This window comes from Acinonyx jubatus, chromosome D3 (assembly GCF_027475565.1).
Source record: "Acinonyx jubatus isolate Ajub_Pintada_27869175 chromosome D3, VMU_Ajub_asm_v1.0, whole genome shotgun sequence".
In the NCBI taxonomy this organism is placed as follows: Eukaryota; Metazoa; Chordata; class Mammalia; order Carnivora; family Felidae; genus Acinonyx; species Acinonyx jubatus.
The window spans coordinates 43834151-43847015 of record NC_069392.1 but is presented as its reverse complement, the minus strand read 5'-3'; the positions used below and the strand labels follow the sequence as shown (position 1 = coordinate 43847015).

The window sequence follows — 12865 nt, the reverse complement described above, 5'->3', positions numbered from 1 at the left end:
AAAACAAAATAAAAAAAAAGAGATTCTATTTGATCATTCTATTGCGTGGGCTTGAAATCTGTATAAAGATTTTTTTTTCAAAAATAGCAGATGAAAAATCACTGGTTATAGAACATTCCATGTCTTAAACATTCCTATATAAGTCTGTGCCCCAGCCATCAACATGGAGTGGGGGCAGCCATCAACATGGGGGTCTGGGGGCAGGGTGGTGACCAGACATAGATTCACCATTTGGAGGAAAGCATAGAAGAGCTGTCACAGAAACTTAAAACAGCACATAGAGGAAATGAGAAAAAAACATTATATATCGTAATCCTGTTTCTGTCTCTAAGGAACAAATGCGAAAACAGACGCCTATGGCTTTAAGAGAAACAGTCATCCTGGAGAGTGTTGCAGGTGTTAAGGAAAAGAATGTTTCTCGTGCCTTGGTTCAGGGGATTCCCAAAGGCACACTGTGTCTGCTTCCAACAGCCCGCAGCCTTCAAGGTGAGTGTTATCTGGTATGTGCTTGTTATTGGGTATGAATGACTTGGGGAGGAAAGCACCCACCCCTTCCAGGGATCTGGCTCCCCATGATGGCTCCATCACTTCATCTCTGTGGGGAGATGGTCACCCAAGGATTCAAGGTCATTGCAAAGAGCCTGCTTCCAACCTTCCTCTTCCTATTCCTCTTTGGCACCTCAATTTGTTCCTAATTATTTTTCTGTTTTCCCTGCTTCTGAAGAAAGGGCTGCACCAGGGAGCACTAGGTAACACACACTCAGGCTCTTCCTAAATCAGGCATCACCACTGTCAGCCCTCTTCTCCATTAAAGGCAAGAAATGAATCATGAGATGGGCAGGGCCTAACCACCACCCTGCCTTGGTCCAGCTAACTCTAATGGTATGAAGGGAGTCCAAATGTTGAGCGAATTGTTCAGTTCCTCTTGAGGAGATTCAGTTCTGTTTATCTGGATTTCTTGATCTTGGCAAACTTACCTACTTCAAGACATCGGGCATGTTACCTGGAATGCTACATCCAAGAACCAGGGGTTTTAGAGTTCATCTTACCTTGTCATTCTCAGTGTGGTCCAGATCTATGGGCTGCTTGTTCTTAGTCATGCTTATTAAGAACTGTGTTCTCTTAAAGATCAGCAATCAGACCTTAAGTGCCAAATCCCATTTCCTTGTGCGGTTTCCATCTTTTCTTAATTTCTCGTGGTAATGACCCTGTTGGGAGGGTCCCATCCTGATTGTCCTTCTTCCTCTCCATACAACGCTTTAATCTTCTTAGTGATCCACTTCTTTCTCTTTTCCTCTGAATATATTTTACTCTTGGTCCTCTAGTCTTCTCTCTGCACATTAGCCTTTGGTAAGTTCACCAACCACTGCTTTAAGTGTCGCCTCTATGTAAATAACTCTTGAATTTGTATCTCAAACTCCACAAACCTCTTCTTGTCAATATTCAAGTCTGTAGTGTGGCATTGGAAATGTGAGTTGGGAAAAAAACATGAAGTATATTCCACATTTACAGTTTGACAGATGAATTAGCCTATAGACATGCCTGAGGCCCATATCATTTAATTGTGGTGGAGATCTCACCAATTTGCCCTAACCTACTTTCCTTTCCTTTTCTTCATGTCATTGCACTTGGACTACTGTAAGCTGCTCCATCCTCCTGACCCATGAGCACAATTGTTCACATTGTCTCCTTCATGAAATGCACACTCCTTTTCCCCCCCACCTCTATCAAAACCCTACCTCTAATTCAGCACACATGAACCATTGGTGTTTCTCCTTCATTGCCTTAAAAAAAAAAGGAGAGGGAAACCTGAATGACCAAAGGGGTGGCTGGATGAGCGGGAGAATAGGACTGTAACAGATCAGGATCCTCCAGAAGAGGGGGAGGTTTCAGTGGGACCTGCGCATAGGTTAAGGGAACAAAGATGATCAATGTTCCCCAACCTTAATTGTTTCTACTACCCACTGCTGCACTGCCAATATTTAGTAAAATCCAAAATGCCTTTAAGTGACCACATGTCAAAGAGTTAAATGCTATGTGGGAGAGGATTCAATGACAGTTCTTAAACTATTAAAAAAAAAAAAAACCTACTCAAAAGAAGTAAAAAATACTGGTTGATAATTTGAAAGACACAGAAAATATTTTGACCATATTAAGTTCATGGACAGTGACTTATTTTAGGCATTATTGAAAATTTTTAGTTTAAAGGGCAACTATTTATCAATGACATGTGTCATACACTGTCTTTTACCCTATATTCTATCTGCCTCCCACTTTCTACCTTGTCCATTCAGACAGTTGGAGTGTTCACATGGTTTCCCAATTCTCTTTTGTTCCAAGCAAATTTTGGAGAGGGGGAGAGAGAGAGAGAAGCAAGCAGGGGAGGGGCAGAAGGTGAGAGAGAATCCTGCCTGACGTAGGTCTCCATCTCACGACTGTGAGATCACGACTTGAGCTAAAGTCAAAAGTTGGAGGCTTAACTGACTGAACCACCCAGGCACCCCGTGCCAGAAATATTTTTATATTTTTTATTTTTTTTAAATATGAAATTTATTGTCAAATTGTTTTCCATACAACACCCAGTCATCTAATTTTATATTTTTTCCTGTTATTAAATTTTGTGGAAGGAAGAAAAATGGGAAATGGGGAAATTGAACTGGCAAATGGCTTTGCATGTATACTAATAAATATCCCACAAATGAATTTCTCCTTTTAATCTATTATTAGTCATTCGTGTTACTGGGTAAAGATGCTAGTGGCACGTTTTATTTTCAGACCTCCTAAAACTAAATCTTCTCCTAGTGTACTGAACTGCTTTGTTAGTTGTCCAGGGAAATCCGTATGTAGTGGTGATTTGAATACATGAATTTAACTTTTTACATAGTGGCTTAAAAAACTGTCTTGACATTAGTAAAATTACACAGTCCCCACACTCAAGCCTCCAAGATAGGATGTCTGATCTAAGAAGCTGTATTGGGGAAGGACAGGGAGAATAAGGCCACATTCCTGAGCTTGTTATTAAGGCACATCATTTGCATATTCTTCCCCCACCTCCTCAAAGCCTCTGGCCCCTGATTAGAGGTAGAGATACTGGGGTGGGGAGTCGGGACACCCAGGCTATGATTCTGTGCTCCATGATACCATGCTGCCCCTTGGCCTCCAGCCATCTACCTATCTGAGACCCTGTAAGAACCCATGCTTATTCTCATTACTAGTGAAACACCACAATTATATGGTATTAAGGCTCCATCAGTGACCACATTTTGCATGTGAAAAATAGCATGTTATAAAAATTTAATAAGGCATTAGCAAATGAGATCCTGAATCTCATTTTTTTTTCTTGCAAATGAGAGCATGTTCTGTATCTAAATCCTGAGTATAAGCCCCTCCCCATTCTCTAATTATGGATAATCAACCTTTCAAAAGCAGAGAGAGAGTCCAGTGTCTGACCCCTGTTTTAAATGAAATAATGTATGGAAGTACCTGGTCACTAGTAAACACTGACACCCAGAAAATGGCACCATTCATTCCCATCATTAACCCTGAGGGTTCTGTGAGTCCCTCTGAGGTCCTGAGGATGGATGTTGTGTGAGGTCTCATGCCACCAAAAACTGACCAACTTGTCTTTTGCACCTTGTACTTCTCCCTCACTGCACTTGTTGTATGTTTAAGACCAACTATCTCTGAAGCTTGGGAAATCCTGATATCTGCACCGATGGGAAATCACAGCTTGGCTCTATTCCTTTAACATCTGCCCATTTGCTAAACTCTAAGCTCCATTAAGGGCTGGGACCCTGTTGGCTTTGTTTCTTCATTGAGTCCCTAGGGCCTAGAGTAATCCTGGCACTTAGTAGGCACTCAGCATTAATACATGGTACGCTGGCTCCTGATCCAGCCATGTGTTCTCAATCCTCTGATTTCTGCTATAAATAAATACAAGCTGTTCTCATGGATTTGATGCTTCTTGACTCATTCTCCCACAGGTCATGTAAGGCGCTTCACTGTAGGACAGTGATTTGGCTAAGACTGAGTTTCCCTCCCACACAGTAACTCATGGGAGACACTGGATGGCCTTTTCTTTTGTGTGCTCAAAAAACACATCCTTTGCACATAGGGGACAAACTGCTTAGGTAGAGAACTTTCGGGAATGAGGAAGTTCTGTAAACAACCAGTTTATTTCAGAGTTCGGTAAACATCCCGCAAACACTAATAACTGTTAGTTAATATCTGCAAATGCATTATATGGTCTGGAATCAATTTCACCCCCTTTTTTGCTTGTTTTTAAGTAATGGAGAGTTTGTAGGATAATTTTAATTGACTTTTCTATTTTTCATCTGTACCTAAGCTCAGACAAAAGGGAGCCAACAGTTCCTTTATGAAACTTTCTGTTGCCAAATAGCATTGGGTCTTTTCGATTGTGTGGTGCACACCCATTGTTAATTATGCTGATTGTTATCCATAATAGAGTAACAAGTGATAAGGAAGGCTCTGGCTCTGAAGCTTGGGAAATCCCCTTTTCCAGGACAGACAGGAAACCACAGCCTAGGCTTTGATTGACCTTGAGCTTTTTTCTCACCTTCCTGGCCCCTCCCTCACCTTCCACTCTCCAACATTCAAACACATCCATCCTCCACTTGGCCATAAATGACAGGAGGAGAGCTTCAGTAAAAGTGGGAAGTGATTTTACCAAAAATCATTTGGAGATCATAGAATTTGGAGGTGGGAAATTATCTAGAGTTCTAATATTTCATCTAATTTCTTAATTTTACAGGTAAAGAAAGTGGATCCCAGAGTGGCTAAGAGATGAGGCAAAACCAGGATGAATTTGAATTCTCTAGGCAAAGCCTGCAAGAGGAGCCCACTGCTCCACTGAATTCTCCTGTACAAGTTGAAGCTCATGTGGAACAGAATCTACAGTGAGAGATACTGAATGGTCCTTTTGTATACTTTGATCTGAAAGCTTCCCAACCTCTAAGGCATATTTTAAGAGTAGAACTAAAGAGAGAGACAGAGATGGTAAGTACTTGACTTAGATGTTGGATGTAGTTTCCTAGTTATGCTGGAATTCCTCTTGATTCTATTCAACTAAATTAAGACCAAATTACCATTATGTGTGATTTTTATGAAAGGTTGAATGACTTAATTAGCTTGGCTTTTATGGTAACCTGAAAAGATTCCCCACTGACTCCTGTGTTTTGACAAAGCTCAAACACTGTTATAGATCAAAGGGAAGATAACATGAAATCTGGATATGTCAAAGGTGCTATACTGAAAGCCTCCTATAAATGGGTAATTGAGGAGTTGTTTCCAAGCTGGACTCCTGACCCCAGAGGCTGTAACATCAAGGACAGAGATAACCACAGTCTGGGGTGTCTGAGCCCTGGCTGCTAGAAGAAATGGATCCTTACCCACACACCCCTGAGTATGTGATCGTCCTGGCAATGGTTCAGATTATCAACCAACTGCCATGCCTCTTGTAAATGTGTCCTTCAGAAAGGAGCCCTCCTTGCATGCCGAAGTTTTTATTGCTCTCCAAGGTCTTAGGCTTCTTTCAAAATCAACATTCTCTTTATTTATTATTGACGTTAATATCAGCCACACCAAAGCCATCAATGCCAAAGTTGTTAACCTTGCTAATGTTAATTTAAGCCATATACTCTCATTAAACCGATATTGGTTACTAATAATGTTTCATCTAAATGTTGTGTGTGGTTGTATTTAAAGCAGAATACCTTGGTTGAAATACCAACTGTATTGAAATTATTTTAAATTATAGTTTGTACTTTAAATTATAGTTTGTAATTAGAAGAAAATAAGAACTTTTTCTTTTAAAAAAATCTCATACTCTTAAGGACCATTCTTATAACACTTCTAAGATAATCAAAAGAAATAACATGTTTATTTTTAGGTAACTAGATAGATGTCCATGTATAAAATTTCCAACAATCCAACCTTGTGAATTTTAAATTCTTGGGATTATTTTTTTCTTTGGCCCCTTTCATTAAAATTTACTAAGGTTTTATTATAATCATTATCAGGACTTTTCCAAGGGGAACTGAGACCCCATAAATATCTCACAATTATACTTAGATGCCACATGAATCGATCAGTTAAAAACCTGTAAAGAATCATTACCTTTTCTTAGAATTTTTCCCGCAGGAACAGCTGTGAAGAGGGCGTTTTAGCAAGTGCTAAAAGATAATACATGTTCCAATCTTTTCTGTATAAAAGGATCTGCTCTGAAATCTTGAGAAATGGTAAAAAAAAAAAAAAAAAAAAAAAAAAAAACTAAAAGGATATTTAGATCTGTTGTTATTTAAAGATGCTATCAGAAAATCATAAATGTCTCATTTCTGTAGCACTTAAGTTTTGTCCTCCAAAAGGATCAAACAAATCTGTTATAGAGTCATGCAGCAATTTATAAATCTTCGAACATGTGTGCTTAATGGAGAAAATAGTAGACCATTTATGGATGTACAGTGGCGCTATCTATTAAATCATGGATTTTACAAAGTAGGCAGAGGACGCTTTCTGGTTTCAACCTGTGAAGGTCAAGGTCTGCAGTATAATTCTGACATAGAGTCTGGTATACCAAGAGCCATTCTCACAGCTTGCTTCAATGTGGCCTCTGCTACCTCGTTCACAGGCTGTTTAGATAACTAGCCACACCCGACCTGAGGGGCATGGCTGCAGGTTTACTTGGAAGCTAATGGACATTCTGTCCTCTCTTGGGAGAAGGGAGAATGTTGGACTTGTTTAAAAATTGCTTGCCACTTTCGAAGGTCAAGTAGAGATTTTCCTCCTAAAGAGAATATATGTTAGTTATAGAATGTATCAAGACTACACATCTCAGTCCTCCAGTCCTTTTCAATTCCTATCCTTAAAAAAACAAAATGGTGGGGCACCTGGGTGACTCAGTCGGTTAAGCATTCCACTCTTGATCTTGGCTCAGATTGTGATCTCATGGTTGAGGAGATTAAGCCCCATATCAGGCTCTGCACTGACATTGTGAAGCCTACTTTGGATTCTGTCTCTCCCTTTCTCTCTGCCCCTCCCACACACATGTGCTCATGCTCGCTCTCTCTCTCTCTCTCTCAAAATAAATATTAAACTTAAAAAAAAAAGACAAATGGAATGGAGAAGAAAGGGGAAGGCTGACTCTAAAACTGTCAGGGAAGTGTAAAGAAACCTCAAAAATCACAGGATAGGGTTTTTTTTATTATTCATTTTTTTAAATTAGCAAGCATATGATGCTGTGTAAAGAGATCTTACATACAATTACTGGCTCTTCTTATCTCTAGTAAGAATTCAATTTTGCAATAGGAGAAACTAGGTTATTGAGAGAGACACATTCAAGGTCACATAGTATTGGATATATGGACATGATGCTGGGAGGACATTCCAGTGACAGTGACATTTCCAGCAATCTCTGAACAATGTGTAACTGGTTCCTTCAGGTCTTAGCAGCCTGATTCATAAAAGGGAGACACAATTACATAGAGTTGGCAGAAAAACTATAAGACATCCAATTAAATTTGAATTTAAAATAAAAAACAAATAATTTTGTTGTTGTTTGTTAGAAACACACAGAGGGAAAGAGAGAGCGAACAGGGGAGGGGCAGATGGAGAGAGAGAGAGAGACAATCTTCAGTAGACTCTGTGCTGATATGGGGTTCTATCCCACGACTGTAGGATAACAACCTGAGCCAAAATCAAGAGTTGGACACTCAACTGACTGAGCCACCCAGGTGGCCCAACAAATAATTTTTAATATAAGTGTGTTCCATGCAATATTTGGGACATACTGATACTAAAAAGTTATTCATTATTTACCTGAAATTCAAATTTAACTAGATGTCCTGAATTTTTATTTTCTAAATATAGCAACACTACATTAGTAGTAAATAATTTTATTTCCTTGGTTCTGTTTTTACGAGTTATTAAAGAATCTCCAATTTCTCTTAAAAACATGGTAAAAACATACCATAGAGAAAGAATAGTCTTTTCAACAAATGGTACTGAAATAAATAGATATCTACTTGCAAAAGAATGAAGTTAAATTTCTGCCTCACATCAGGTACAAAAATTAATTCAAAATGGAACATAATTACATGTGGGAGCTGAAACTATGAAACTCTTAGAAGAATACATAGGAGCAAATTTTTATGACCATGGGTTGTGATACTAAACATACACATGAAAAAAGAAAAAAAAAAACCAGATAAATTGGACTTCATCAAAATAAAAAAAAAAAATGTGCTTCAAAAGATAGCATAAAGAAGGTGAAAAACTATCCATAGACTGAGAGGAAATACTGCACATCATGTGTCTGATAAGAAAATTTATCCAGAAGAAATAAGCAACAACGCCTCCAGAAAGACAACCCAAATTTAAAGATGGGCAAAGGAGGGGCACCTGGGTGGCTCAGTCGGTTGGGTGTCCAACTTTAGCTGAGGTCATGATCTTGCAGTCTGTGAGTTCGAGCCCCGCGTCAGGCTCTGTGCTGACAGCTCAGAGCCTGGAGCCTGCTTCCGATTCTGTGTTCCCCTCTCTCTCTGCCCCTCCCCCACTCATGCTCTGTCTCTCTGTCTCTCAAAATGAATAGACATTAAAAAAAAATTAAAGATGGGCAAAGGATTTGAATAGACGTTTCTCCAAAGAATATATACAAATGGCTATGAGCACATGAAGATGTTCAACATCATTAGCATTAGGGAAGTGCAAGCCCAAACTACAATCGGATACCACTTCACACCCACTAGGATGCCTAAAATAAATGGCAAAAATGATAACAAATGTTCATGAGGATGTGGAAAAATTGGAGCCCTTGGTCTTTGCTAGTGGCAATATTAAATAGTGTAGCCACTTTGGGAATATTAGTTACCATATAACCCAGCAATTCCACTCCTAGATATATATCCAGAGAGTTAAAAACATCTTTACAGAGAAACTTGCACATGAATATTCAGGAAAGAATTGATTATAATAGCCAAAAAGTTGTAACATCTGAAATGTTCATCAATTGACAAATAGATAAACAAAATGCGGTATATCCATACAATGGAATATTATTTGGCAATAACAGGGAATGAAATATTGATGCATGCTATAACATGGCTTAAAAATATCTATTATGTGAAAGGAGCATGTGACAGAGACAATACATTGTGATTCTATTTATATGAAAGATGTAATGTGTATTAGTAGTTTCCAGGGGAAGGGATAGTAAGAAGTGAGAAATGACTGCAAATGATATGGGTTTCTTTTTGAGGGAAAGAAAAATGTTCTCACTACTCCATATATAATTATGAGGTACTTACTCTGAGCCACTCATTGTACTCTGGTGATGTAAGATGGATAAGACCCCAACTCTGAGTTCTAGGAGCTTACAACCTAGTTGAGGAGAACAATACCTCCATTGATAAGTGCTGCAAAGCATTATGGGGCTTCTGCATACACATGAACGGGATGCAGTGAGTTGCTTTGCACAGAAAATTGGGTCTACATCCTCACCTAACATGGAATCTGAGGCAAGGTAGGCATTTGATAAATTGTTGTTGAAAGAGAAAGAGAGGAAGAGAGGATGGTTAAAGGTGTGACTGTTTCAGTGACTCCTTCAGCTAAGTGTCTTAGTGAAACCTCTGATTTGTAATTAGCCTATCATTGACTCATTTTCGGGGAGGGTGCTAGGGATTGTGTGAAGTGCTAAGGACATTGCCACTACTGTTCCTGTGGAATTGGCTGCCTGGCCTGGAAGACAGTTAATAAACAAGCAATTAAAATAATGGAGGACGTAGGGTAATCTAAGAGTATAATAGGAGTGCATCACTTAGTCTAGGGGTCAGTGGAGGCTTCCATGGGGAGTGACAGTTAAAGCATGACTTGAAGGGTAAGTAAAAGTTGGTTAGGCAAAAGGGGAAAGTGAAAAATGGTTCCGGGCAGAGGCAGCCGTATCATTCATCTATATGCAAATAAATGCTTTCCTAATGTTTGAAGTGGCTTAAAGACAGTTTATTTGCTTAGATATTTTCACATCCCTCCACCCAGCAGTGTGGTTTATATGGCTCTTGATTTTCTAAACCTTTTCTTTTATGAATAGTACAAAAGTAAACTTCACCCTAGATCCCATCCATATTCAAATTTAATGAGACGCTAATCCAAAGGATTTAATTGTGTTGCTTTAAAATCATCCTGTTTGATAAGCAATGTTGTGTCCTTTCTACAGCTGAGGAAACTGAGCCATAAAGCATGCTGTGCAGGTGATACATTGAAGAACCACTCAGCCCACATCACACATGTTCCTTAGCCTGCCTGCCTCCATTGGAGGGCTATCCCAATAAATCCAGATTGCCTGCTGAGATGATCATCAAAAAGGTACATGGTGTATAGAATTTATAGAATTTGTATATATAAATTCTATCTTTCTGGTCCTTTAGAGATCACCTGTGAACTAATAGACCAGTGCCTGGAGTTTATTTAAAGTGCACATTACTACTTAAAATAATGACTTTATTCATCTGGAATTGAGGGGGAATGAGGTGTGCCATAGAAGTATATTTCCATAAAATTGAACTTTACCTTTTTTAGGCCCAACACTTTTTACAAATGCAAGTGTTCATGAATGTAAGTCATTCTAAAATAAATTGCATGCTCTGCATTCTTACCAGCATTTAACCTGATTACTCCTATGAATTTACCAGCATTTAACCTGATTACTCCAATGCTATGAGTATGGACTGTTTTCTATCATTTGTTGGTTATTATTATTTTTTTTGAAGTTCTCAGATTGTAATTTAATTCTTTTTTGTTGTTGTTGGTCATTATTAATTATGTATTTGGCTCTATGCCAGGAATTGGGACTATATCAAGCAAAATACCTAACTGATAGAAAATATATGCTTATAAGGAAAAAATATGCTTAAATACTAAGTTTAATATGTTCAGTAAATATGCTGTGTTGTGGGAATTCAGGGCAGGGGCTGTTCCATGCAAGTCCAAGAAGGAGTCATGGATAAGGTGAGGATTTTGATGGTAGAGGGAGAAAGGTGATGTTGGTAGCAGGTGGTGATGGGTGACAGGGTGCTGTTTTTTGGGTTGAGAGAAGAAGGGGAAGCTCCCCAAGTCCCATAAACAAAGCATAAGAATGGTCAGGCAATGGGCAGTGCTGTGGGAAGTGGCAGAGGTGACACTGCAAGGGCACCCTGGAGCCAGCCAGGAAGGACCATGGGTGCCAGGCCAGCGAGGGGTATCTGAGGTTTCTAACAGTGAATGACATGATCTGCATTGGTTTTGATAAAGATTACTCAGGTACAGCCTGAAAAATGATGCATGGAATGATGGTGGGCAGAGACTGGAAACAGAGACACCAGTTGGATATCTGTTAAAACAACACAGAGGGATAGGTGGAGGGTTGAATTGGTCCAGGAAGGAGAAGAGGAAGAGCTCAGTTTGAAGTGATGTCTAAAATGAGGTAGTAAAATATGGTCAAGGGCACAGGCCTTTGAGGCAGATCCGAGCTGGGACCAAGGCCTTGCTTCTTCCTAGATGAAGGACCTGGGGCAAACCACTCCACTTCTCCGTGCTTCCATTTCCTTGTCTGTAAAATGTGTTCTTATACTACACAGGATAACTGTGTAAGTAGTTGAGGTAATAAATTAAGTTTCTAGCACTAACCAGGCAGTTTGCAATTTGGAGTTCTTTTCCTTCTCCTAATAGACCTCAGGCACAAGAGCATCAATTTTAGCAGATTGAGTGGTTTTGGAGAGCCCTCTCTTCCTGTTAGCTGGGCCTTTTCTGATGTCTTTGCTCATTCTTTTGTTCAACAAATATGTATTGAGTACACTCTGTGTGCTAGGCAATGTCACTAGGCCTGTCCCTGCCGGCTCTAGGATCCCCTGAGGATTGACTACTGTTGGCTGTGGGCTCAGAAATCAGAGCATGTTAGTGTCCATCAAAGTGTTGTTAGGGCATATAAGTGTGTTAGTGTACGTACAGTAAGCAAGGCCCTCAAAGCCTGCCCTGTCATGTAGAGTGCTCAGCTTTGGGGCATCCTTTCTGCTGCTCATACTGCTTTCCCCCAGACTGCTGGGTTCTCACCGGAGGATGCCACAGCCATGTGAAACCTTGCTCTCTGTACAGGTGGTGGGGCCATGCTGAAAGCCTGCCGAGTATGGGAGAGAACACTTGCTTATGCTGCAGCATTACCTTAAGAAGAATGTATTGCAGGCAGAGGGCGTTGGGAACTGTCCAAGGAGCTGTACAATCCTCTCCTGGAGATGACTGGGACAAGAGATGTTCTCCCAGGCTAGCTTATGCACTGCAGCCACACATCACATGAGAGGGGGATGGCTCACCCAATCCCCCACCCTAGCCCCCATGCTGTCCATGCTATCTTCTGCCTTGGGGGAAAGACTGTAGCACACATCTCCACAATGCATGACATCATCTCCCAAAGGCAAGGGCCACTCATGAGTTTTTGCTGGTTACGACCTCAGGACAGGACTTGGTGTTCTTGGTAGAGAACATCTGTCCTAGGAGGCACAGTTGGGAAAGAATGAAGGCTTTTCTGGGAGCCCGGCTGGCTCACTGAGCAAAGGCTAGGAGGCGTTTGGTGAAGTAGCAGGAAGGCTGTGATATGTAAACATGATGTGAGTGTGCTCCTCAGGAGTGACTGGGAGTCTGTAGAAATGAAAGCCTTCTTCCTCCTCAGCCACAGGCAGGGAAAAGGAGCCTTGAAATATATGTATGTTTATTTGTTTGACTCAGTGGATAAACAGATCTCTATATTATACTGGGAGTATGAATGAGTATCCATGGATATCATCTTCTCCTTCATAGTTGCTATTTGTACAAAATTCACTCTTTG

The 12865-nt window shown here is 40.1% G+C and overlaps 1 long non-coding RNA gene across 1 annotated transcript in view; it reads left to right on the top strand.

The window, feature by feature from the left end:
* Positions 1 to 12865, top strand: part of LOC113602214 (uncharacterized) — a 61484-nt gene that overhangs the window by 8551 nt on the left and 40068 nt on the right. The window contains exons 2-4 of the long non-coding RNA XR_008291786.1: positions 333 to 486; positions 4772 to 5016; positions 10226 to 10374. This is a non-coding gene — a long non-coding RNA (uncharacterized LOC113602214). The remainder of the gene's footprint in view (positions 1 to 332; positions 487 to 4771; positions 5017 to 10225; positions 10375 to 12865) is intronic.